Source organism: Pleurodeles waltl, chromosome 10 (assembly GCF_031143425.1).
Source record: "Pleurodeles waltl isolate 20211129_DDA chromosome 10, aPleWal1.hap1.20221129, whole genome shotgun sequence".
Taxonomy (NCBI): domain Eukaryota; kingdom Metazoa; phylum Chordata; class Amphibia; order Caudata; family Salamandridae; genus Pleurodeles; species Pleurodeles waltl.
This window is the reverse complement of record NC_090449.1, coordinates 1034775387-1034803311: the sequence shown is the minus strand read 5'-3', so window position 1 is coordinate 1034803311 and position 27925 is coordinate 1034775387.

Sequence of the window (27925 nt, the reverse complement as noted above, 5' to 3'; positions counted from 1 at the left end):
TGATTCCAATTACTTTGTCGTAATTAAAACTGTTGCCCAGTCCTAGGAAAGAGTAGGGTATAAAAGAATGTGTACCTGAGTAACATATTGAACTACAAGTAGGATTGAGTCAACAAAATGTAGAACATGCCAGGGGGGATGTGGAAGAAGGAAGGTCAAGAACTAGCAGAGGATGGTACATTTTGGGAAACAGAGATTCCTGTAGCCAGTGATGAAGGTGTTGAACCAGACTGTGGAGAAAGAGCCAGAAGTCTTCGCAGTATTAGAAACGAAATGTAATGATGGTCGTGACAGTGTGGGAAGGGGGAAGAAGAACAGGAAACCACCTTGTTGGCTGAATGACTATGTCAGTGGTGATGACAAATTTGAATAACTTTTTAGTGTAGGTGTATATCTGTATTTCATATTGATTAATAATGATGATGACGATGATGATAATTAATATTATTATTATTCGTTTTTTTCTTTCCATCATGTATTAGTACTTCTTAGGGTCGAGACTGCGAGTGCATGCGGTTAAGCATGTGTCTCGCTTGCGAGATGCTGTTGTGTTCATTAAAGGGCTTGGAGCCCGTCTGTCGCTCACCATTTGTTGGTTTGCGCTGCACTCTTCTTTACAGCCTCGTAATTCACCAATGCATCATTTCCATTCCTCCGTGTGGAGCAGGGATTAAGCACTAATTGATTTCAACTTATTTAGTGCCTGTCCGCTGCTCCCGACGTGATCAAGGTATTATTTTGTTCCAGTGCCCCGCAAATAGAAGGCTTGTGATTGGCAAAAACGTGCCCAGCAGGACAAACAAATTAGCAGTTTTATTTTTTAAAGCTAACTTTAGTTTATTTTGTTAAGTTGTCTTTTCTCAGTTTCCACTCATGTTTTTTTTTTTTTTTGCTCGTGGACGCTGTTGTCAAAAGATGACAATGAATTTGTTCGAAATATGCGAGACCTATTGCATTACAAATGCTTGTTTTTATTATTGGAATGACGTATTTTATCTATTGGAAGGGGGAACACGTTGTATGTGTCATGAGCTATACTTTACTTTGATCAGTGCAAAAGAATGTTAGCAATGCAATGATAGGAACTCCATTCGGTCTGGTGATGGAATTGTCCTCGGTTTAGGAAGGTAATGAGACGGGACGGCTGGCACCAGAAGTTGTAGCTCCCCAGTCCTGGAGAATGAAGATACTTGTTGAACCATGTGTTCCAGTATTTATTAAAATTGACACTTTTCGTGCTTCCTCCTGTGTCCTGGTGGTGTACTAATGTTTGGGCCTCCTTGCTTTGATATCTAGGATGAGACCCCTTTCCTGGTAAAATGCCTGTATGACTGGCACTGTGAGGCCTGGTGAGACATCCTGGTCAACTTCCTAGGTCAAAATAAGTACAATGTGCTATCCTACGTTTACCTCTTAACTGCTAAGCCAGATGGTAAACTCAAACTTCTGCTAATACTGACTGTAACCAGATGCACAAAACAGCATTGTTATTTTATTTCCTGTTTCCACTGATTACAATTAATATCTAAGCTTTTTCATAGGTAGTCTAAACAACTGCAGCATCATTTATCATATATACATGTAAATTAAATTAGAAATGGCATAATCAGTGACATCAGTGGTCATATTACGTATCTCATCACAACTGACATCATTGATACCAGCACTAAAGTTTCAAGTATTAAATCTTGTCTACATCTGTTTGCTGAAAATGTATGCACACAGTTGGTTTGAGCAATGAGTGCACAGTCCTTTGGGAAGACTGAAGGCCACCGCCTTGGGACTGGGATGATGGGTAATGTGTGCAGACTGTGGACAAGGCCCACTCACTGTGCTCAGAGCTGAGAGGGCACGCTGAAGTGTGTGCCCTATGGGCTAGATGTATTGGCACTATGCATGGTCAAAGGTCACATCCCAAACTCAGAGCCCAGTGGGCACGGCTGATGCTAGTGCCCAGCTGGCTCTGGGGTAGGTGGAGTGAGTGTTAGACTTTGCCAACAGCCACCTCCTGCACTTGCATCCTGGATATGGTTGAAGGATGTGATCCATGAGTTCTGAGGGCAGATGGTCTGGGTACTTGGATACAGAGAACAGGCCATGTTAAAGATCATATTCAACATTCAGAGCACAGTAGGCCCAGCGTAACATCAGGCAGTGTGAGCTCTGATCATGTTCAAAGTACACACCCTTCCACAAGAGCTAACTGGGTACACTTTGCTAACCCTTCGCACAGGGAATTCAGCTACATCCTGTATGCATTATGCCTTTTCCACGGCCATGTCCAGCAGAAATGCCCAATGCCCAATATTCCTGTCCACTGTACCTGTCTAGCATAGGGGGCCAATTCATGAGCAATTACCCACACAATATTCACAGTTGCTCTGTGGCCAACACCTGTCTTCAGTACCACTTGTCTATGTGCTGAGGTATTCAGTCATACTTTGGTCCCAGAACATCTCCCTGCATTATCTGCTGGTCATAGGGATTACCTTTGACCATGTCCTGTGCCCAGTGGCACTGCCAACACTACCTATTATGCACAGGGCATGGCCCTTCATCACGCCATATGCCCACCACCCTATACATGCTGTCACTAGGCCAGTACATTTGCCCTCATCACCTACAGTGCACAGCTGGCAGTCCTTATGAACTCACTCTGGGCATAAATAATAGAATTAATGCCCACCCTGTGCCACTGCACCAAATGTGGTGCACATTACCTCTTCCAACAGTACTGACCGGCCTCCAGATATCACTAATAGTGTGTAGGCACATGGTGTGGGCTTGCAGGATGGAGAGCTTTTCAACAACCCCATTTCTTGGCCACCAGAGCAGGAACAGGAGATAGACTTGCAATAGCCTCCTCTGCTTCTAAGTTAGGGGCAAGAAGGGGTGGAGGGTGGAAAGAAGCTTAATCTACAAAAAAAACCTTTGAAATACAACCCAACTGGGCTAGTTATATCAAACTTTTCTAGTACTGGGCAGGCCAATTTTAGGTCGAGCATAGCAGCGTGCAAGTGCTGCTTTTCCGACGTGTTGGTATGATCTGGGCTTTTAACCATGCACACCGCACGCCCATCACTATCACTCGTTCATGGGCTTGCCTTTCAAAAATCCTTTCTTTTAATTGGTAAATGCTTTATGTTTGTCCCTCCTAAGGGAGGTTTTGGTACCGCCTTGGGGACCGACCCTGTTACATGGATAATTGCACATTTGCTGATAACTTTGACTGCGAGAGAACTTCTTTTTTGTTTGTGTGTCTACTTCATGCTCATGGCGGTGCTTTAAATTGGCTCGCTTATGTCAACTGTTTCACTTTTATTTTCAGTTTGTGTGGAAAGAAAAGTCCAGTTAGTAATTTACAACGCTAATAGCTCTAACTCGAGCAAACGTGAGACCCATTGCATTGCAAATGCTTGTTATGCTCTATGATGTCATAGCCGACGATGGGAAGAGACCACCGAGGGCTCCACCAGCAGAGGGTTTCTGACTATCCATCCCTAGTGCGCATGTTGACAACCTGATGATTTGGGGACGAGACCTTCCTGATGTTTTTGGAAATCCAAGTCAGAGTTGATTAAAATAGAAAAGAATGGATGTCGTGGGTTTAGATATCAAAATAACTGCAGGATTGTTATAACAATATAAGTAATGGGTGTGGACATTAATAGAACATCAGGTAGAAGGGCTCAGGTGCTCCCAGCTACATGAGTGGTCTAGAGCAACCCAATATTATTTTTTCTTCATACCTATTCTGGGGGCAGAGGAGGTTCCATTGTCTTTCCATGTATCCATAAGACCACTGATTTGTAGATGAAGCCATATTTAATTATATCTTGAACTGAAAATATAAAATAATTCAAAAGTTAAGATAAAGAATATTCAAATGTCATAAACGTGACCATACGTATTTTGCACACTATGTAAAATATCAAATCCTAGGGCTGCGAACACAGGCATTAGTTTGTTTTTATTTTGTAACATTTTAAAGTTAAGCCTGTATTTTTGGACAGGAGTAAATTACACCCTTTTGAGCGTAAAGGTTTATTAAATAACCAATACCGATATTATGTACACACCCAAACAAGGATGCAACTAATCTACCAAGTACATCTGAGCCTTTGGATTTGTGCTCAGATTGTGGGTTTCCCTAGACAACTGGAGTTGAGCATTGCATCTTTCCAGACATACTTACAAGGATGCAAACACTCCACATGGCGATGCCTTTGACCCACGTGCACAGAAGACATTTGTCTTTTGTTCTGAGCATCGTTTGTCCCATTTCTAGTTGGAATGTCTCAGCGGTTCTTTGTGAAGTAAATTGAACGCAGCCCCCGGCCCTTAAATTAGAGTCACCAAGTAAAACAGATGACATTTTAAAGAGAAGACAGTCGGGAACTTGTCTGTGTCAATGATTTCTAAAGTAAACAAATTGTAAGATGTTTGGTGTAATCTGTTTTAAAGGATTATTTTTGTTTGGACTCAATCAGTTACATCCACAAACACTCCACCGCTTCTGGGTGATATGATCCTTGTTGAGCACAAAATCACATTACATGTTCTCTTCTCTCTCCTAGACAGGTGTTCACCACATGTCCCCGGCTTTAGACACGATTTCGCTGAATGGAAATTTTCTTCATGCAGTCTGGCCTCAAACCACCCTATGTCTTTCTCTTTCTGTCTCTCACTCTTTCTCACTGTTTGAAACCTTGTGACGTTTGGTCTACCTGACCATAGTAAAAAGACTTCTACCTCTGGTATCAGTAGATGGGTACAAACTTCATTCACAAGCAGTCGAGCTCTAAAGGGGCGGGCGGGTGCGGCACGTGGGGTGGGCGACATTTAATTAAAAAAATAAAAACTCACATGCACGTGGGCACGCCACCGAACCTCCGTCTCCTCTGAAGGCTGCAAGCACAGGCTCCCAGCCTGCTGTGCAGCCAATCCTGATGCTGCTCAGAGCAGAGTTAGGATTGGCTGGGAGTGCCCAGCCAGGGCGCTTCCAGGTAGACTGGGAACTTGTGCCTGCTCTCTCCAGCCCAGCAACACAGTGCTGGAGAGAGCACAGTGCGCATGTGTGTTTGGCCAGCCCCAGACGGCCGGCAAAACACATGTGCACTGAGGGGAGTGCACAGTGCACTCCGCTCATCCTCGTCACTCCACATGGACCCGCCCCTTTCACAACAAAATGATAAGAAACACAGTTTATTATACTTTCGTTGTAAAAGGTTTGCAGCTTCTGCTGCTAGCGGGGGGATGCTCCTCCGCCATAGCGAAGGAGCCACCGCTGTTATCAAGGCTTATAGAGGTTCAATGGCCCATCCCTTTTGCCAGACTCTGTAAAAGGATGCTCCACTAGTGGTATAGCAGATTTCTGGCATCACAGGAAATATGAGTAATTGTTTGAAATATGTAGAGCTGCTACATGGCCTTTTACATTCTGTTGTTGCCTGTCTTGCTTGTTATTTTAAAAAGCTTTGTTTGGCAAAACTGTGGAGCGCAGTTGACTCTCGATTGTATACAGTACACATGAATTAACTTGTGGCAGGATTTCTGGTACACAGGCATAAAAAAGTATATTCTGTTTCTTACATTCTTGTACTGTTAGGACTGGGATCAGAAAGATGGAAGACTCAATTACTTGCCAGTAATTTTAATTACTCCACATCAAAAAGTCCCCCTTCCTACTGCTGCTCCCCACCCTGTGTTCACTCCTGTCTCATTTTGATGAGTATGCTTGAGTATTAATGGAGGCACATAGTTATAGGAGGAAGTAAAAAGACTGAAAACCAATGAAGTGCTTTAAGATGTTATTTGTTCCCTAAAGTTTTACATTTAGATGGAATCCTATCTTCAGCCTCATAACCTCATATCATTATGAGTGGGAAGAATTGGAGTAATGAAGTAATCGAATGATATCTCGCCAGACTATCATTGTAGATTTTGCCTACTTTCTGCAGCTGATGTGTCCTATGAATGTAAAGAGATCTACAGCATTCCAGTGGATCTCATAATTCTGATGGGGCCAGTAACTACTGTTGCAAGCCTCATTAGAATTAAGTGAACACTAATTATGAGAGCCTGAGAGACAACATTGACAGGCCTTACATAACCTGTATTCTAATAGATGTGTAGCTCTCAAGCAGTAATATGCGGATTGTCTACAGTGTTAACCATTCTTTCACACTTCTTACCCCTCTCCATCTACTTTCTCATTCCCATCTCCCTCCCACTGCCTTTCAACTTGCACCCTACTAGTTCTCAGCTCTTCTCTCTCTGTTTATCCCTCTAACAATGTATTCCCATTGTGTATGGAGTAAAAGTTTGGAACTGGGAATCCCGAGGGCATTCTTTCCTAATTGTGATTTGCAGTGGTATGTATGATTGTTTTGTGACCATGAATGTGGTCTCAAACGAATCGCAATTAACACCAATTTCAAAATGGAGCTAACCCATTTGCAAACAGGAAGGGGTCCTCCAAGGACCATTTGTGAATGGTAGCAAAAAAAAGTTTTCAGAGCAGCCACTGCCTACCCTGAAAAAATTAGAAGAAAACCTTTCATTTTTCTTTTTGAAATGCATCCTGATTTCCTTTAGGAAAAAGGGCCTGCATTTCACACAAAAAACTGATTTATTGAAAAGGAGTCACAGACATGGTGGTCTGCTGTCCCCAGCAAGCCACCATCCCTGTGAGTGCGGCCATTCCCAATGGGTTGCAAATTGCATCATACTTCATGAATATCAATGAGATAGGTCATTTGCGAACCCATTGGGAATCACTAAGGGCCTGATTTATACTTTTTTGTGCTGCATTTGCGTCATTTTTTGACGCACAAGCGGTGCAAACGTACAAAATATAATTGAATTTTGTACGTTTGTGCCGCTTTTGCATCAAATAATGACGCAAATGCAGCACTAAAAAAAGTATAAATCAGGCCCTAAATGTGTCTAAGACATTAGTACATTTCATTTTGCATGTCACTAATTGTGAGTCACAAAAATCGCAAAATGAAATGATTGTACATCTGTCCCTGTAGTGAAGCCATTTTAGTGATGTCCCTGGGCATGTTATTTTAGCACATAGCCCTTGTAACGTTTCATTTTATTTTTTAGAAATTATCATATTTGTTGTGATGTTTTTATTTTCCTTTATTTTGCTGTCCTTTCGCTTAGACAAGTATTAACATTTCTTAGCACAGCATTCTTTCACTCTGTGCTTTATTGGTGGCTTCAAAACAATACGGTTGTCGGTACAAAGTGGTACACCGCATCTCTAACATTTCACAGAAACATATGTATTTTTACATGGGGGCACTTTCTCAGAACACTAGCTGTCTTATATAAAAACATCTCTCTGTCCCATGCATGTTAGAGGGAGATTTCAGTCAGATGACCAATACCTCATGCTGTTAGCTACAACTGTTTGATGAGGCAGCAGGTTTCCTGGCCTATATGGGGAAGGTGTCTCATTAGACAACAGGCCTCTTCACTACTGTCATACTCAGGTATGGGGATGATGTTTTCCCAGGGGTCCTGAAGGGCGGATTAGGGCTTATCCTACTATGCTCCAACATAGAACATTAGTGGGGTACGTAGGAATTATGCATCTTGCATAGTGACAGTATGGTGGGACTTTTCTTGTGTTTTACTTTTCTTGTCACTCTTCTGCTCTTGGTATGTTTTATTATCTTTATCATTGCAGTTCATGTTATTTTATCTGAGCTAATTCTTATTGAACCATTCTCTGCTTCTGTTTGTCTTTCCATGTGTGAGACGAATGTAACTGTGAGAAAAGGATGAGATCTGATCCACCAGAATTTCCCTGAGAAGTTAAAATGTCATGTGTTCGGTTGCCACAGATCACCCCTGCTCTTGGGTGTAGGTGAGGCACTGCTAGGTAGCCAGAAACAGATTAGGCTGACAGTTGCCACATGGTGTGGGATCAAACTCAGTTCCCTACAATTCAGGTGATGTTGCCGCCCAAATCCAGCAGCCCCATTAGTATAATGAGAGGCAACGCGACAGGCCTAAATCTGCTAAAATTTAAATTTCTGTACTGTAATGACATCTCTGCTATTCATGTATCCCCCTAACACATTAGATGATATTTATATTCCCTGAAATTCTATTTCTTTGCTAAAATTAAGGTTTTAGTATTCACATCTTCTAACCATAATAAAGAATTATATAACTAATGTTCAATCAATTTGAAATGGAATAGCCAATTCCATGGAATTGAAAATCTTACACCAAAAAGAAGCTTTTTAATGTCTGCTCCAGAACATATGGGTAAACTGCCAATGGCTTCCTTACATGCCCAATTAAATTAGAAGAATAGCATCCGCTTCACAACTTTTTGACCAACATGGATACAAATAATAATTCCCTGCAGTGTGTAGCTAAGATTAAGAATAAATTTTGCCCAAATAACATTGTTGCACCACCTTTACTACGTCCGTATAAATGGGTGAGATTATACTCTTAAATCACCATTCTCTACACTGATCTAAAATACCTCCAGTATTGCTATTATCATAAAGCAATTTATAAAACACCAAGGCAGGTAATCAATAGATTAAATTATTCACCACAGAGTAGGAAGGAACTTCAGGAAGACCTGTTATAAAATACAGCCTTGTGAGCAAGGGCACATCAATGAAAGCGTGACAAAGGAAAAGTAGTCTCTTCGTTCTGAACTGTCAACGACAAATACATACAGAAGTACAGAAATAACTATACAAAATTGGTGGATGGAATGCTTGAATTAATCTCAACCACTGAGAATCCGAGTATATTGTTATCTTGCATACTATGACACCTCAGTTTGGACACAGCCATTTGCAAATCAGTCTTGACCTTGCTCGAGTTGGATCAGTCCAGCCCAAACTGCCAAGCCAGGTCCTGCTTGAACAATAAAAGCAAAGGATCCAAGAACGATTTTTCCCTTATTATGGCTTATCAGCTTCTTTCCAGTGCGCAGTCTGCACGCGACCCACATCTGGGCATACCCATCCCACTTAGAGCATCACTTTGAAGTATACAAAAAGTGATGAATGCAATGCTTGAATTAATCTTAGCCACTGGTAAATTGTATGGGCCACATCCCAGCCCATATTTATTTAGCAAACTATGCCACCTCAGTTTGGACCCAGCCATATGCAAATCGGTCTTGATCCTTGTCCAGTGGGGACAAACCAGTCCAAACTCTCAGGCCAGGTTCTTCCTGAACCAGAACACAAGCAGCCTAAGGCTGATGGGCTGAGATGCAACCCGAGTAATTACCATTAGCTGAGATTAATTGAAGCTTTCCATCCATCACTTTTTTGGGTACTTCAGTGCAAAACCTCATGTGGGATGGGTATGCCCAGATGTACCCAATTGATGAGCCATGATAAGGGCAAAGCAGGACTTGGATGTTTGTGTTCCATTTGAGGGAGAATTCATTGCCTCCTACTCTCCCACAGTGGTGTGCCCCAGGGCTCAGTCCTCACCTTTCTCTGTTATCTTTGCCTCTTTGAACCTTTCCAATCACCTCTACACTGATGATTCCCTGATCTTCACTCTTTTGTCCCCTTTTATTTTACCTGTCCATGAAAATATTTTGTCATGTCCTTTGACTGTCAATTCATGAATGTCTTTACACATGCTCCACCTAAATCCATCAAGAACAAAAAACTCTGTTGCTTTATCTCATTCCTCCTCGCCATCTTCGTCCACTCCCTGCTCTTACTTGGCCTCTTCAGCCTATAAACTGAATGCCTTTTCTACCCTTGTCTTTACATACTTCTAGTCTGGCCTTTTACCAGTTTCACATGATCTGCTCTTTCCTATCTTTTCAGACCATGCTCACTCACGTTTCTTCCTGTCCTGATCAATGTTCTTCCCTTATGTTAGTTCTTTCTATCTGTTATCTTGCTCCTCTATACTCATTCTTATATTCTGCTATTTGGCTACTCTTCAACTTTCTCCAGCTGCTCATGTTTTTGCTTACTTAGTATTAGGGGTGGGCGGTGAACTCTGCTCCGCTTGCAGAATTTGCAGAGTTTCCAGAGTTTTTCCAACTCCGCGCTTCGCTTAGAGCACAGAGTTCCGAAAAACTCAACAGAGCAGAGTTTTTTTCCTTGTTCGCACTCGCCAATGCTAAGTTGGCAAGCGCGAGTGAGGACAGTCTTACTCCAGACCCCTCCCAGTGAGATTTCTCAATTCGGGTGGTCGCAGATGGTTGCTACCGTTCGCTTTGAGAACACTTAAATTCACGTTGAGGAAGCTGTCACTCAAGTAGAAAATCTACTCAAAAGGCAGAAAAGAAGCAGAGCCCTCTTGCGCTGCACGTTGTACCGTTTGGGCTGATTTTGTAGCACGGGACAAACACCCCGGCACTAAAACAGGAACAACGTGACCAAATGCACTCTGCCGCTTGTGGAACTCCGTGTAGCATGGCAGAGTTTTTTTGTCACTTCGCAGAGTTCCGCATAGCGGAACTTCGTGTACTCTGCAGAGCCCTACTTAATATCTCTCCAATAGCTTCCATTCACTCTTTGGCTTCAGGTCTGCTTTCTTTGCATCACCTTTAAACCTGTCCATTGCCTAATCCATTTATTCATTTTTCCTACTTTTAAAGAGCTTTATATAGCATGCACCAGACCCTCAGGCTTGGTGGTGTTCTTTGTACAAGATATATACCTTTACAGGGGCAAAAAGCTGGAGTATATGGGATGAAGGCATTAGGAGTAAAATGGGGATATTCCAGGTTCAGGATTGAGTCAATGTAAAATGCTGGCGTTGGATTATGGTATTATTTTTGGTGGCACTTCTGGAACATTTGTTGTTTCAGGTCCTTTTTGAAGAACTCAAATAATGGGTTGATAGATTTTTCAGTAGGGATGCTTTTTGGGTTGTTTCCCGAGAAGGAGCAAGATATAATTCTTTCTTTAATCTTCAGGGTTCTGGCAGCATGGTTTCCAGGGGAAGGCTACTCACAAAGGGGACCAGTTTTATGCCTGATATCGCAGGAAGTCACTGTAGTTTGTTTTGTTGGTTATGCTTAACTTTTTCAAAGAGTGTCTCTGGAGAGCCCGTTGAGATTCACTGGAGTAATGTGAAATGTTCAAAACATTTTGCTCTTGTGATGTGAGTTTTTGTTGAATGAAGGTTGCTCTTTAAAGGTGCCATTTGAATTTTTCAAATCCATGAGAGCAAGACATTTCCATACCTCAGTCTTCAAAGAACCAAGCAGGTTTGTGCACTCCATAATTTATTTATTTGCAAATCAGTTCTTGGGACATACTGATGACCCTCTTGCAATTGCCATGGCAGTCCAGGGTTAAAGGATGAAAATAACTTTTCTAGATAATAGTTGCCTCTCTCACCCAGAAGAGGAAAGGAAAATGTCCTCTTCATGTTCCCTTCTGAGTCTAACATGACTTCACCTGGCACCAGAATTTCTTGATCAATGGGGGCCTGTACCAGGCACATGCCGGCCGCCTGCGAGAACCTTTTGAATCAAGAGATATTTCTCAAGGTCAGCGATATTTCCAGCTCTGTAAATACCATGATATCTTTGATTGTCATCACTCTCCAGCACATGAGCTTAAACGTTGTCTTAACTTTGATTCCAGGGTTACAATCTTGAAGATGTACTTGATCGCCCCTCTAAATTATCTTTGACATGTTCTTCTTATACTCACCCAGGTGTTAGCTTCTGATCTTCCCACTTGTGTGGCTTCATGAGACTCAAGGCCTCATAAAGCCAGGATACCCTTGCGGGTGTGCCCTTTACAAATATGCATAACAATAGGTGTTTTCCAGGGGGGCTTTGTGAGTTCAGGTCAACTGGTTGACATCCCAGCAGCATAGCTGCTGTTTAGCTTCAAGTCGCGTAGTGTTCCTGTACTCATAAAGGAATCTGTAGATGGTCTCTCAACATTGTCCTTCTCCAACTCAGTAAATCATATAACCTTGTTGAGGGCATGCATAAATCTCTCAGCTTCACTGTTGGTTAGCAGTCATTGGAGTTGTCTTTTAATGACTGATGTTCTTAGATTTGAGGTACCCTGCAAACTGTTGGATTCGGAAATCATGATCTTTGTCTGTGCTGATTTCTTTTAGTATCACTGTGAGCGGCCAGCCTTTTTTCCACTTTATAGATCACTTTCTTAGCTGGCGGTAGGCCTGACAACTTAAAGCTTGGGATATTTTATGTAGTGGTCCACTCCCAGCAGTAATTGCCGCCATCCAACAGGCATACAAAATCAGCAACTGGATGCACTTTAGGAGCATCTGTCATCTACTGTGGCTGGAGGGTGTGGGGGACTCAGGGACTGGCACGCTAGGCTCTGAGGCAAAAGAGGTTCAATTAGTTGGTCAATTTCTGGGAACCAGACCTTCTGCATGGTTTTCATTTTTGATTTAACTGCACCTTTGTGTACTGAAGATAGTAACAGAGTAATCGGACTGTTATACCAGTGCATTTGGGATGACTTTTCGCCTTTCCCTTATTAGGATCTCATCGACAGTCACTGACAGTTGGACAGCACCTGAAATTTCATTTTAGCATTATCCAGCCGATACAACAGAATGTTCAGCATAGCTACCTCTTCCATTAATTACTACCAACTTGGCAAACTCTAGACACTCATTTGTCTTTCTCTTTGTGTAGGTTCCTCTAGCTGCTGAGCCTGAGACTGGCTTATGAAAGTCTTATATCTTCCTCTATTTCAATAGCCTGATCCATCTTATCACCAGTAGCCTTTCAAGGGCCTCGATGCTTCTCAATGTGCAGAATCCTGGAAGTTCACTCTAAAAAGCTGCTTAGGTCAGACTCTTCCCAAGATCTGCAGCTCTTCTACTGAGGAAGTACAATTGGTTTACTAAGACATATTTTCAGACACCTGTGACCTTTCTCTAGATAATCCTGGGTGGCATTATACCATCCTGCAAATCAACACTCAAAATATTTCTATAATATCGAAAAATTTAATGAAACCATTGAAACACCAAACTCCCAATTAGTAATTAACCAATAAGACAATAAATGCCACTCGGACTGAGTAACACCGAGAAAGTGTACCATCATTAATCATTCATTTTCAATTTGCTCCTTTTGTTTCCCATCTGTCCTGTATTTCAGTAGATAAATGAAATATGCATGTAATTTTTTGTGTGAACTGAGTAGATTATCCTATGCATGGAAACAAATGTTGTATATATCAAAATAAATTCTAATATGTCTTTTGCCACCATCAAAGTCAACAAAACAGAACACTTAGCCACATTTGCAAGAACAGTTGGGAAAACCATGGGGAATATTTACAATAAAGTGGTGCAATGCGGCACTGCGCCAAAATTGCAAGCACCTCACTGTGTCACCTTAGGAACGCAGGGCTGCGCTGTAGTAACAAGAATACTGCACACCCCTGTGTTTCCCCCTGAGGCAGCGCTAAATTTGCTGCTGAGTGCCAACACAGCCACCCTTGCTCCATGGTGCAAGGATGGCTGTGTTGCAGAGGAGATTGTTTTTCTGCAGAAAAGGACACCTTCCTGCACAAAAACAATCTTCAATGGCAAAATGCAGCACACATAGAAAGAGCCAAAAACAAGGGGAAATGAAAGCATTTCTCCTCATTGCACCATGAGAACGCCACCCCTGTGGTAGCGTTAGTTTTTGGACCTGCCTCAGCTTTCCGAAATCTCATAGATCTGGGGCAGCATCAAAATGCAATGGGTGTTGCTGTGGAACACCCACAGCATCACCCATTGCATGCCTCTTCCATGCAAAGTTCTACGTGTGAAGGGGCCATATTTACAAGGTGGAGTTAAGCCACAAAAAGTGGCTTAATGCTGCTTTGTAAATACAACGCTGTGCACAGCGCCACCGGAGCGTCACAAAAAGTCTTGCTCCAGTGACACTAGGGGCTTGTAAATATGCCCCCATGTTTTTATGGCTCTCTATATTTTCTTTTAACTTTAATTGTATTTAATTTAAAAAGAGTATGCAAAGTACTTATCATAAAACAGAATATAAAATCAGATAAATATTGCAATACATAAGACATGGGAAGTTTAGCACAAGAGTTAGACATAACCTTTAGATCAATTTATAAGGGTGACTTAAAGTCTAAATCTAAATTCTCTTTGAACTAACTTATCAATAACTATTAATATTTTAATATTATTCAGAGTACTGAAAATAATACAGATCTACACAAAGGAAAGTGGAACAATAGTTCCTCTAACATCAGTAAGTGAAAGTGGAAACTAAGTCATGATGTCCAGTTAAAATTAGGAAAGGAAAGTGGAACAATAGTTCCTCTAACATCAGTAAGTGAAAGTGGAAACTAAGTCATGATGTTCAGTTAAAATTAGGAACACAGACACGGTCTGAAATGCAGTAATATGGCAATCATGAATTCATGGAGATTAGAATGACCTAGTTAACAGGCCAGCAATGCCTTGAATTAGTCCAAAGAAAGATTATAATTCTCAAGGATATGTTTCATAAACTAATTGACTTACGGTTACAACTACATTTTAGGGAAGTAGCGAAAAACATTACATGTCTCTGCATATACCTGCTAATCCACTTATTCACTTGTTTTGTAGAAGATGCACAAAGGAGGGGTTTCCCCCACTACCAGCCAGTAATATCTGCCATTGGATTACTTACATAGAATTTAGCAGAATATGTGGATCATTTTATTTATGAACTAGTAAAGTATCTTCCATTCTAAATTCAAGTTACGTAGGGCAATCTAAAAAGACAACACAGAATACCAGGGAATAAATATTATTATTAACTATTATTATTTTGTCTCTGAGGATGAGAGGAGTATTATTACTTGTACCCATGACAATAACAGCAGTATAATATTTCCTAAAGACGAAAGCTATGTATTTCCTACACCATACCCAGATATAAAAGGCAATGTAAAGATTTATTCTTTAAAATAACTATTTTCTTTATGAAGACAAATTGTACAGTTATGAAACTATCACTTGTTTCAGATGTTGAAAGTGGTAAAGGAGTAATGAGAGGGAAAGTTGTAAACTTTTCTTTCCATCCTCCTTAACATGATGATACAATGCTATCAGGGAGAATAAACAGAGCCAACTGGAAGTTGGCCATGCAACCGGAGGAGATGCACAATGAACATCTAGGCCCTCGTTATGAGTGGCCTGATGAAAGGGATACATTTTCCACAGCAATGGTGTAGGAAAGTACCTCTTGCCTGGCATGTTACCCCCATTTTTCACTGTATATATGTTGTTTTAGTTGTATGTGTCACTGGGACCCTGTTCACCAGGGCCCCAGTGCTCATAAGTGTGCCTGAATGTGTTACCTGTGTAGTGACTAACTGTCTCACTGAGGCTCTGCTAATCAGAACCTCAGTGGTTATGCTCTCTCATTTCTTTCCAAATTGTCACTAACAGGCTAGTGACCAATTTTACCAATTTACATTGGCTTACTGGAACACCCTTATAATTCCCTAGTATATGGTACTGAGGTACCCAGGGTATTGGGGTTCCAGGAGATCCATATGGGCTGCAGCATTTCTTTTGCCACCCATAGGGAGCTCTGACAATTCTTACACAGGCCTGCCACTGCAGCCTGAGTGAAATAACGTCCACGTTATTTCACAGCCATTTTACCCTGCACTTAAGTAACTTATAAGTCACCTATATGTCTAACCTTTACCTGGTAAAGGTTAGGTGCAAAGTTACTTAGTGTGAGGGCACTCTAGCACTAGCCAAGGTGCCCCCACATTGTTCAGGGCCAATTCCCTGAACTTTGTGAGTGCGGGGACACCATTACACACGTGCACTACATATAGGTCAATACCTATATGTAGCTTCACAATGGTAACTCCGAATATGGCCATGTAACATGTCTAAGATCATGGAATTGCCCCCTCTATGCCATCCTGGCATTGTTGGCACAATTCGATGATCCCAGTGGTCTGTAGCACAGACCCTGGTACTGCCAAACTGCCTTTCCTGGGGTTTCACTGCAGCTGCTGCTGCTGCCAACCCCTCAGACAGGTTTCTGCCCCCCTGGGGTCAAGCCAGGCTTGTCCCAGGATGGCAGAACAAAGGACTTCCTCTGAGAGAGGGTGTTACACCCTCTCCCTTTGGAAAATGGTGTGAAGGCAGGGGAGGGGTAGCCTCCCCCAGGCTCTGGAAATGCTTTCTTGGGCACAGATGTGCCCAATTCTGCATAAGCCAGTCTACACCGGTTCAGGGACCCCTTAGCCCCTGCTATGGCGTGAAACTGGACAAAGGAAAGGGGAGTGACCACTCCCCTGACCTGCACCTCCCCTGGGAGGTGTCCAGAGCTCCTCCAGTGTGCTCCAGACCTCTGCCATCTTGGAAACAGAGGTGCTGCTGGCACACTGGACTGCTCTGAGTGGCCAGTGCCACCAGGTGACGTCAGAGACTCCTTCTGATAGGCTCCTTCAGGTGTTAGTAGCCTATCCTCTCTCCTAGGTAGCCAAAACCTCTTTTCTGGCTATTTAGGGTCTCTGTCTCTGGGGAAACTTTAGCTAACGAATGCAAGAGCTCATCCGAGTTCCTCTGCATCTCTCTCTTCACCTTCTGATAAGGAATCGACTGCTGACCGCGCTGGAAGCCTGCAAACCTGCAACATAGTAGCAAAGACGACTACTGCAACTCTGTAACGCTGATCCTGCCGCCTTCTCGACTGTTTTCCTGCTTGTGCATGCTGTGGGGGTAGTCTGCCTCCTCTCTGCACCAGAAGCTCCGAAGAAATCTCCCGTGGGTCGACGGAATCTTCCCCCTGCAACCGCAGGCACCAAAAAGCTGCATTACCGGTCCCTTGGGTCTCCTCTCAGCACGACGAGCGAGGTCCCTTGAATCCAGCAACTCTGTCCAAGTGACTCCCACAGTCCAGTGACTCTTCAGTCCAAGTTTGGTGGAGGTAAGTCCTTGCCTCCCCACGCCAGACTGCATTGTTGGTAACCGCAACTTTTGCAACTTCTCCGGCCCCTGTGCACTTCCGGCAGAAATCCTTTGTGCACAGCCAAGCCTGGGTCCACGGCACTCTAACCTGCATTGCACGACTTTCTAAGTTGGTCTCCGGCGATGTGGGACTCCTTTGTGTAACTTCGGGTGAGCACAGTTTCACGCATCCTCGTAGTGCCTGTTTCTGGCACTTCTCCGAGTGCTACTTGCTGCTGAGAGGGCTCCTTGTTTTGCTCGACATCCCCTCTACCTCCTGGTCCAATTTGCGACCTCCTGGTCCCTCCTGGGCCACAGCAGCGTCCAAAAACGCTAACTGCACGATTTGCAGCTAGCAAGGCTTGTTGGCGTTCTTTCGGCGGGAAAACACTTCTGAACAACTCTCCACGGCGAGTGGGATCCTTCCACCAAAGGGGAAGTCTCTAGCCCTTTTTGTTCCTGCAGAAACCTTAGCTTCTTCTGTCCAGTAGAAGCTTCTTTGCATCCACAGCTGGCATTTCCTGGGCATATGCCCATCTCCGACTTGCTTGTGACTTTTGGACTTGGTCCCCTTGTTCCACAGGTACCCTAGATTGGAAATCCACAGTTGTTGCATTGTTGGTTTGTGTCTTTCCTGCATTATTCCTCTATCACGACTTCTTTGTCTTTTGGGGAACTTTAGTGCACTTTGCACTCACTTTTCAGGGTCTTGGGGAGGGCTAATTTTCTAACTCTCACTATTTTCTAATAGTCCCAGCGACCCTCTACAAGGTCACATAGGTTTGGGGTCCATTCGTGGTTCGCATTCCACTTTTGGAGTATATGGTTTGTGTTGCCCCTATCCCTATGTGTCTCCATTGCATCCTATTGTAACTATACATTGTTTGCACTGTTTTCTAAGACTATACTGCATATTTTTAGTACTGTGTACATATATCTTGTGTATATTTCCTACCCTCTCACTGAGGGTACACTCTAAGATACTTTGGCATATTGTCATAAAAATAAAGTACCTTTATTTTTAGTATAACTGTGTAGTGTGTTTTCTTATGATATTGTGCAAGTGACACTTGTGGTACTGTAGTAGCTTCACACGTCTCCTAGTTCAGACTAAGCTGCTCTGCTAAGCTACCATTATCTATCAGCCTAAGCTGCTAGACACCCTATACACTAATAAGGGATAAATGGGCCTGGTGCAAGGTGCAAGTACCCCTTGGTACTCACTACAAGCCAGTCCAGCCTCCTACAAATGGGGTTACTGAAACCAGGGATACTAGTAACTTCGGGACTGTGGAAAATCCAGACCATTACAAGTTAGAGTCTGATGGACAACTAAAGGATTAGGAATTACTTGGGGAATCAGTAACTCTGGGTCTGATTCCCACGAAAATTACTTATTTTTACTCCGTACTTTCAGACATTGATTTTGGCTGTTCGCTGTAACCAAATTCTTCAGGCAAAAGTAAAGAGATCTAACTATTTTACCAGCCCTATCGGAATCATGAATCCTGACACAATAATGGCCCCAGTGGAGGGATTCTCTTTAGATGCAGGGCCCTCAGCCACACGAGGCAGCATTCTTCATCACAGGGCCACTTCTCACACTGACAAAAGTCAGCTCTTGTTGGCGGTGTGCGCCTGCTTTGTGCAGAGTTCCTAATTGGGGAGAGTGTGGTGAAACCTGACACAGTCCTAGAAATGTATGTTTATTTTTTGGCGAAATAAATGACAATGACTTTTGGTTCTGTAGAACCCCCTTTTCCTGCCCCATCAAAAATATGTCTAAAGTTTACCACGACTACGATAAAAACAAGCATTGGCAAAGCTGATAGATCTCTCCTTGGCAAGCTGGTGTGATAGTTACTTTTCTATATTATTTATTCCAAGCATATGGTACAACCCGGCAAAGTAAGGCATGCAATCACCTAAACATTGTTGCCATATGCTTACAATAAAATCCTAAAAAATAAAAAAAACATTCTCTGAGGTGGACTTTTTACTAGTGATATGTATCAAATAATAAGCCTTGGAGTGGCACCCTGTATTGTAATATTATTTGTGAAATAGACAATGATAAATCACCATCAAACCAATCATTCAGAGTGCATGCTGCTTCAAAGTTACAGTGACAATAATAGCAATTTTAAAAGGAGACAGAAAAAAACACATCATAATAAAATAAATAGTGTGTATTTAAAACTAAGATAAAAAAAATAACAAAACTAAACCAGACTTTGAACCAGATAAGTCACTGACAAAACAATAACAACATTTCCGTGTATATAAACAAGTGCAGCCTTTTTGCAGTCACTCAAAGTGAAGGGGGCAAATGGGCAAAGTGGGACCATGCATTTTGTAGTGGTGGGTGGAAGCAAAGCGTGAATGACAATTTAACAGACCACTGGTTAAGCATGTTGAACAAAAGCAACTCTATGTATGTATATTATGTATACATTGTTTTGGAAAAACAAGAGTGTAGCATGAAAGTCCAAGCTGTCTCTAAGCTAAGAACTAACAAAAGCGTGAGTTACATCCTTTTATGTAAACTTGTGTCTATGGTTGACGCCTGTTTATGCCTATGAGGTGTGCGGCGTTTTGTCAGGATGAGGGGCCAGATTTATTAAAATGTCAGGCGACGCAACGCTGAAAGACAGTGACAGGCAGAGAGCAGGAATGCGTCATATCTATTATGCTCACCCCCCGCACCCCCTGCACTGGTGCAGTGAGTGCTGCCTAGCTCCAACACAGGCAACCCTGTCCCATGATGCAAGGTTGTCTTTGTTACAGCCAGGATTGTTTTTGTGCAGGAAGAAGCATTTTCCTCTAAGGAATTCATCACGCATAGAAAGAGGAAAAATGATATATTTCTCATCAGTAGGCCTCTGTTGGGAAGCCATTCCATTTTGACGCAATATCAGATTTACTACCCTTAGTAAATTGGAATTTAATCAAAATCCATAAGTGGAGACATGGGAATGCCCATACTCCAACCATGGAATGCCTCCCCAATGCAGAGTAACGCAAGCCAGCAATTTTTACTACCTTGGGTTACTCAGGATTTACCAACCCACTCAGAGCCTAGTAAATCTCACTTAAACCCTTGCAAGGACAACACAAGGGCTTTGTAAATCTGGCCCTATGGCTCTTATTCTACACGTCCCGCAACTATCTAATCCAGGTGGCGTGTGAAGCAAGTTGGTGGTCCACCATCGAAGTATGTAGGACATCCTACAAACAGATATGCATGTGTGAGCTGTTTAATGTCACATTGTGAATCAGGGCACTGACACACTAGCTGCCAATATAGAAAAGTAGAAGTACCTCTATTTTGTGCCATCTCTAAAAGTTACGCATCACCAATAATCAACATTGCACTATTTCTTAATTAGCAAGCAGAGCATCCGAATTGTTGCACAACGGTATCTTAGGCATCATAATTAGCACGTGGGTTTGGAACAATGATCGAATGGCTCCGGATTGTTCAGGTGCAATTAAGTGTAGCGAACACATACTGCATGCTGCATGACTTTCATGTGAGATGGCACAGATTGCTTTCTGCACCGAGTGCCCGTGGGAATGGGCAAAACCAATTTCTCTGACATTATTATTTTTAATTTTAAGATGAAGGATGAAACAATTTTTAGAGCTGGAGCAAGGGAAATGTTAAGTCTTAATTAAGTTGAGACAGCACAGGAGGGGTTTTGGAAAGTAATGAAAACTGGAATAAGGAAAGATTATCTGGTTCACTGGCTCTGCTGATTAAACTGAGCCTCGATAATGAAAACAAGGCCAAATTAAACTGGGGCTGAATGTGAATGCCAAATTCTTCTGATGTTTAAGGTTCAGAGGAGCTCAGTCAACTGTTGCCTGGGATTAGACTCGGGTTACAGAGTGTCATAAATTGACTGAGCCGCGCCTCCATCTGGAATCCCCCCTTCTTAACATGTGCTCAAGCCTGTGTACCCATAACAGTTCCACAGAAGAACCAGCGGTTGGAACATATGTCCTTGTTGCTGTGAACACAAGGTCAGTGCTTCTTCAGAGCTTGTGAAAGGACCCAGTGGTCTCTGTCAGCTGGTAAATTATTTTAGGTCTCCCAAACCGAAAGCTACATCCATGTATACTAACTTTATGCAGCAAACCAGCCTTCACGAGATTATGTGGCAACAGAAGACAAATTGTGCGGCATAGTGTGCAGTTTGCGGAACACCGTGCAATTAATGGAAATGTTTGTGGGGCATTCAGTGGCAATATTATGAACTAATTTACAACACAATTATGTAGGAGGAATCTGCTCAGTAAATACATGCATACATTTCTTCAAAACAAAAAATATACACGTACATCAAATGCTTTTCAAAATGTTATTCACCAACACTGAGTGATTTTTGTTCTACGTGGAATCACAAGAATGTCCTTTCATTAACAATGACCTTTCTACCTCCCTCACTTAGAGACTTCAGGCTCCATTGTTAAAAAAACAGCCAGAAACCTGTGGATTTCTTACTTTGTTTAAACACTGTTCATCTTCCCCTCCCACCATGGAAAGGGGTCTACTCGTTCCCCTGCTGAACGTTTCCACGGGAAGGATGATTCAGTAAATGAGTTGTGGATGCACCAAACCTGCATTCGAGGGTGTTCCCAAAATGCCACAGCATTCCCGTCTTGAAACGCCTACTTTACACGTACAGAATGAGATTTACTTAAGTGGAAACATCTGTGTGAGGACATCTTTTTATGTGAGAAAATTGACTGCAGTGAATTGCAAAACTCTTTTTGGATTCATGAAAAAAGCTAATTCCACAGGTTTGCAGTACTTACCCAAGCAAGCAGCTTTGTGACTAAGCCATGTAGTATCACTGTGAAGTGATACCGTGCTTCTGGCTGTTCTGTGTCCTATGAGAGGGGTCTTCATGTAGTGATGTGCTTTGTCTGTGACTGCATGGCCTGGTTGGTCTGTTGTAGAATGTTAGGCGTGAATGATGTGATTATCTGATGATGCATGGGATGCTGGGTTATAGAAAGGTAGTTTGAGGGAGGATGGCACCCTACTAGGGGCTGTCAGGCTGTGACTGTAAGCTAAGGGCCTAGCGTGACATAAAAAGCATTCCTCCCATCCGAAGGGCTCCATACTCTTGTGCGAAGTCCCTTCCCTAGAACTACAAAACAAACAAATAAAATCTTGTGGTCAGAAGAAACAAGCCCATGTCTAGATTATTTCCCTAATAGTAGATTTGTCTATTTCATGCTGAGCCATGTGCCTTTGTTTAGTAAATTCATTTTTAAACTTTCTTTTGGTTTCGAATTTACACTGTGCTTGGAATATAGGGTCACTGAAATTGCATCATTCCAACAAGAAGCATCCTTGAAGAATTGGAATATGTGATATTTTTATTATTAGACTTCCCTAGGGGTGGGCACAGAATGTTGCTGCGCCGGCAGAGTTTGCAAAGTTTTTCCCACTTCACGTTCCACCCGGAGCGTGGAGTTCCCAAAAACTGCACAAAGTGACGCGGAACTGAGTTTACTCTCTTGCGTGTCTTGCCAACGTTAAGTTGGTGAGCGAGAGAAATTGCTGTGTTGATGAGCGAGATTTCTGAACGCAGTTGGTCACGGCAGGTTGCACCCACCCACACTGAGAACGCTGCTGCTCAAGTTGAGGAAGCTGCCGCTAGAGTAGCAAATATACTTGAGCAGCAGAAAGCAGTTAGCACCCTCTGGCACCCCACGTGATATAGTTCTCGCTGATTTTACAGCACAGAGAAACACCTGGCACTGAAAATCAGTTTGAACAGTGCAACTTACCCAAACTCCGCTGCTTGCGGAACTCCACATAGTGAGGCAGAATCTTTTCAGCAATTAGTGGAGGTCTGTGTAGCAGAACTCTGCGAAGTCTGCCCAGGCCTAGACTTGTCACTAGGATTTACGTTAAGGTTCACAGTATTACAACACAAAAACGTTGGGAACCTTGTAGACTAATCTCCGTGTACATGCAGATATGCCTGACTAGCGAAACAGAACATTTTCACGATGAAGAAGGAATTGATCTTTCCACCTTATTTGAATAGGCACGATTTCTGCTTCCTGATAAAGAAAAACCTTGGATAGTACATCCATTTTCTGTTTCATGCTGCAGAAAAACACTTCCACAGTACATCCACTGGAGATATTAACACCATATTTGGACATGCTGTTGACTCTCTGCATCAATGTGCAGATGGCACCACCTTCTACTGCAAGGGACTATCTCACCAGAAAAACGTAATCTGTAAATGGCTCTGACAACTTCGTAAGACTCAAGGCACAAAACACTAAATTCTTCCTCATCCCATGAAAGCACAGGAACACATTTGATCCCTCACTATTGAGTGTTCTGGCAGCAGAAGACTTCTCACCTTCACTTTCACCTTCTGTAAAAATCTTTAGATTCACTTTAGAATCAACCTTCTCCCTCACACCTCACATCAATGAAAAGGCAAAGTCGACAAAGTTCTCCATTCATTTAATCTCAAAAGACAAGCTTTTAGTAACCCTGGATCAACTGAGAATTGTTGTTGAACCCTAAATTAGTGCCAAAAAAAACTTGAGTAATTCTGATTTAGTGTGAATCGCTCACTTACTTGACTGGTCATTGAAGCAAAAACATTCAGCCACATCATGTTGGTTCCACATGATGTGTGCATTAAAGTCCTGTTTCTGCAAAAATGAAGTTAAAAAGCTATCATATTGAGAAAGCATTGCATCTGCAAAATCCCAGCTACCTAGCCACACTCCTCAGTATTTGAGACGGCCAAAGGGATTGTTGTAATTGTAACAGACTTTGAAGAGCACAAGTATCACCCACAGGCACAGCACAGAAACCAGTGCTTAATTTGTGCTGGTGTTTGCCAGGATCGACACGGGCACTTATTTCATAAAACCGGCACATTTTTATATTTTACTACATGGGGCACTGTCTGCCAGTTTTTAAACAGAGCACGTCAGCAGCGTTTTAACAGTTCAAAATATATTATACAAGGAATGCCATTGTGACCAGGCCCTCCCCAGCAAGGCAGTGGGTGATGCAGCCTGGTTTGTCACCTGAGAAACATCTTTGACCCTGGCAATTATTTTCTTATAAACTAGGCACTGACATATACTGAATTATTTCATTAATGCTGATTATCAGGGAAAAATAGGTTTGTGAAGTCTTTCTCAACTTCAGAATATTGGGTTCATGCTGAATAGAGAAGAGAAAACAGTTTTTAGAAGGAAGCAGCTAACTCAAAGAAAGATCTGCAGCCAATTGTGGGTCGTTTAGCTCTGGTCACCGGAAGAAGACACTAAACAGCTGAAGGTCTAGGTGGATACAAACTGAAACTACAGCACAGAGGAGTTAGCTTTTTTGTCATGTATGGCTTTGTGTTCAAGACAAAATGCTTGATAAAGAATCCATTGGTTTACTTGGAGCCAGTGCATATCAAATCATTAACATTTATAAAGCGCGCTACTCACCCGTGCGGGTCTCAAGGCGCTAGGGGAAAAAGGGGGGGTTATCGCTGTTCGAACAGCCAGGTCTTTAGGAGTCTCCGGAAAGCGGAGTGGTCCTGGGTGGTCCTGAGGCTGGTGGGGAGGGAGTTCCAGGTCTTGGCCGCCAGGAAGGAGAAAGATCTCCCACCCGCCGTGGAGCGGCGGATGCGAGGGACAGCAGCGAGTGCGAGGCCAGAGGAGCGGAGGAGGCGGGTGGGAACGTAGAAGCTGAGGCGTCTGTTGAGGTATTAGGCATAGAAGACAAAGCTGAAAAAGTATCTTCCTCTGGTTCTAGGATAAATCTGGCTCCTGAATTTTGCAACAACTGGAGGTGATGCAAGGAGGATTTAGGGAGGTCGTAGTAGGAAGCATTACGATAATCCGCCCGACCGGAGATTTAAACATTCATGATAAGAACTTTCTGTGGAAACAAAACTAATTCAGATTTTGTTTTGAAATGCACAGTTGGACCAAACAGGCGCTAACTACACTATTTATTCCAGCAGTCAAGCTGAACTCTGCATCAAACTTTATACAGGGTTCTTTACCTGTGGCCCTGGGGAAGGTTAATCTCCGAGAGACCGGGGCTCCGAATGTAGGGCCCCCTGTGAAAAAAGTTCTGACAATCAACAGAATCTCATTTGTTTCTATTTAATTTGAGTTGATTGAAACACAATCACTTTTTGACAGCGCCAAAGTGATCATGAAGGTTCGTGGTGGTTCGATCTAAATAGTTTGATGATTTTCAGGAGATCGAAGGGGAGTATTTACAACGAACTGGTGCAGGACAGTGGAGCAAGTGGCCTCACTGCGCTGCCCTGCGCCAAAGGTAAAGGGCAGAAGGGCACAGTATTTACAAAATACAGTGCATTTCTGTCCTCTCTCCGGGCGCTGGCACACAATTTCCCGTGGGGTAAAGGTGCCTGAGTTGTATGCAGGATATTTTTTGTGCAGGAAGCGACACCTTCCTGCACAAAACAATCCATGGAGGCGTTTTACTCTTTCCTGAATGCAGCACACATGAAAAGAGGGAAAAACGGGAAGGAATAATGATATTTCTCCTCGGTACGCTTCCCCTGGGGATGCGTACATTTTTGACTCATTCGCATGTTTACACATACTTCTAAATCTGGGAATGCGTCAATACCCATGGGTGTTGCAAGGGAAAACCCAGCACAATGCCCATGGAACACCCACCCCCAATGCAGTGTAAGGCAACGCAGAAACTTGTGCTCTGTTACCTTACACCATATCTACAAGGCCATGAAAAGCCACGCAAAAGTGGCTTTGCGTGGCATCACAGATATGGGTCTGCACTCTGTGCCCCCAGAGCATCAAAAAAGTGTTGCACCGGCAGCACAAGGGGCTTGTAAATTCAGAGGTGTTGCCAGTCAACACAAAAATGTAGATTCAAAAGAATTAGATAAACAAAGGGATAAGAACTAATGAGGCGTTTTTGGCCACAAAATTACTTGCACTTTGTGCACGGTGTAAGTTGGGTCATTTTTAATGCTGACATTATACACACTGTAATGTAAATTGTACTTAATTTATATATTTGGAGTTTAGATAAGTCTTTGATCTTTTACGTGTCACAAACTTTTACCTAATTAAATGTGTTTGGGGAGTAGCTTGCTGATGAACACCTTAGAGAGAAAGGTGTTTTTCTTCCTGATTATACCAACGCAGAGTACGCGCCAGCCTGCTTTCCACCATCTTTTCCCCTCTCAAATGGGACAATGTTAGACCCCACATTAGGTTCATAGTCTCCTATCCCGGTCATGTGCAGGCAAGAAGGGGCCTCCATAAGCAGGACCTACATAAGCAAGACAGCTATGCAGCTATGCAGCTGAGCAGTAGATACGGACATCAGGCACACCGTCTGTGCTCCAAAGACATGCCAAGGGCAAGATAGTGTGCACATGTACATGCTTTGGTCATGCTCTGTGTCAACCATGGTGCATTTGTTTTCTTATGCATCTTACTCCAATAACCAAGGCATGTACTCAAGGGAGGAGTTACTTGAACTAAGTAAGAAATAGCTGCTCCCATAACCCTGGCCCAAAGACTGCAGGGAGCAGAGGTCTCAGCAGATGATGGACAGGTGGGTTTGACAAAATGAGGCCACAAATGTATATTATCTCATAGTGGAACACAAGTGAGAGAATGTGGGATTTTGAATTATGATCTAGTAGGCCACTTGGATCTAGGCTGGCAGGCCTTGATAAAGGGTTTACAAAGGTATGCCTTGATCAATGTCCAGTCTGCTGTAAAACACGTGAGGGAGATTTATTTGCTACTTATCCATGGTGGCTAAACATTTTCTTTTGACTGAAATGTGTCTATCTGGTATTTCTTCTTCTGACATTGCAGCATTATACTCGACAGGTTGTAATATTCTGTACCATCCTCACCCTCATAAACAGGTGGGGTGTATGGTAGTCGTAGTAAGATCTGATTATTTATTTAGGGAACTCTCTCATGGATTTACCTTCAAAGTACAGTTATTATGATTTTTCACTGCTTCCCCAGCCTCTGTTCTGGTGAGCGGTGTTCTATGCTGTTGTCCTCAAGGGCCTGCGCGTTCTTCATAGATTTTTTGCTGGGTCTTTTGCTACCTTTGTCTCTATCTGATGCAAACCTTATAATTGTAAGGGATGTAAATATCTGGACAGATCTCCCTCTCATCCATCAGGCCTCCAAATTTCGAAATGTATTGATGCCAAAGGAATGTAAGAGATTTGCCAGATATTTAAGGGTCCTACTAACCAGAAAGGCCACATGTTGGACTTGATTTTTGGTCCCAAAGAGTTAGTGAATTGACTAGAAATTATATCACAGGTGTGCTCTGATCACTATCTAGTTAATTACACCATTACCTTTGAGACAAAAAGTGGTCATAGACAGCCTAGACCTTCTGGGGCTCAGACGAAGCACCCCTGGGCAAAGCTATCCATTTCTAAATTTGTTAATAGATTTGGAACAACTGGCCATGCCCGTAATACAGGCTCTACAATTGAGAGTGTATGAATTATGGCCAATGGGTGAAATAAGCCCTGGAGGCTTTAAAGAAGATTAGCCCTAAATGTGAAAGGCCCTTTGCGCCTTGATTTACTTCCTCTTTTTAAAAAGCCAAGTGTGGCTGCAAGTAATTAGAAAGAGTGTGGTGAATGAATTACTACCCTTCTCCTAAAATAGAGCTTAAGAAGACTCTGAAGAGTCATAAGAGGATGATAATTTTATTTAAAGCAGACTTTTATGCAAAAAATATCACAGCGGCTCAAAATTCTTTTAGAGGAATATTTGTAATAGTTTGCTCCCTACTTTTACAGACGTTTTCAGCCAAGCAGTTGAGCACTCACAAGGACTTCTAGATAAGCTGTCAAAGTATTTTGAGGATAGACGTATCACTATATGTAACTCATTGGCACCTCCAGTATTGAACTTTACAGTAGAAACAGGA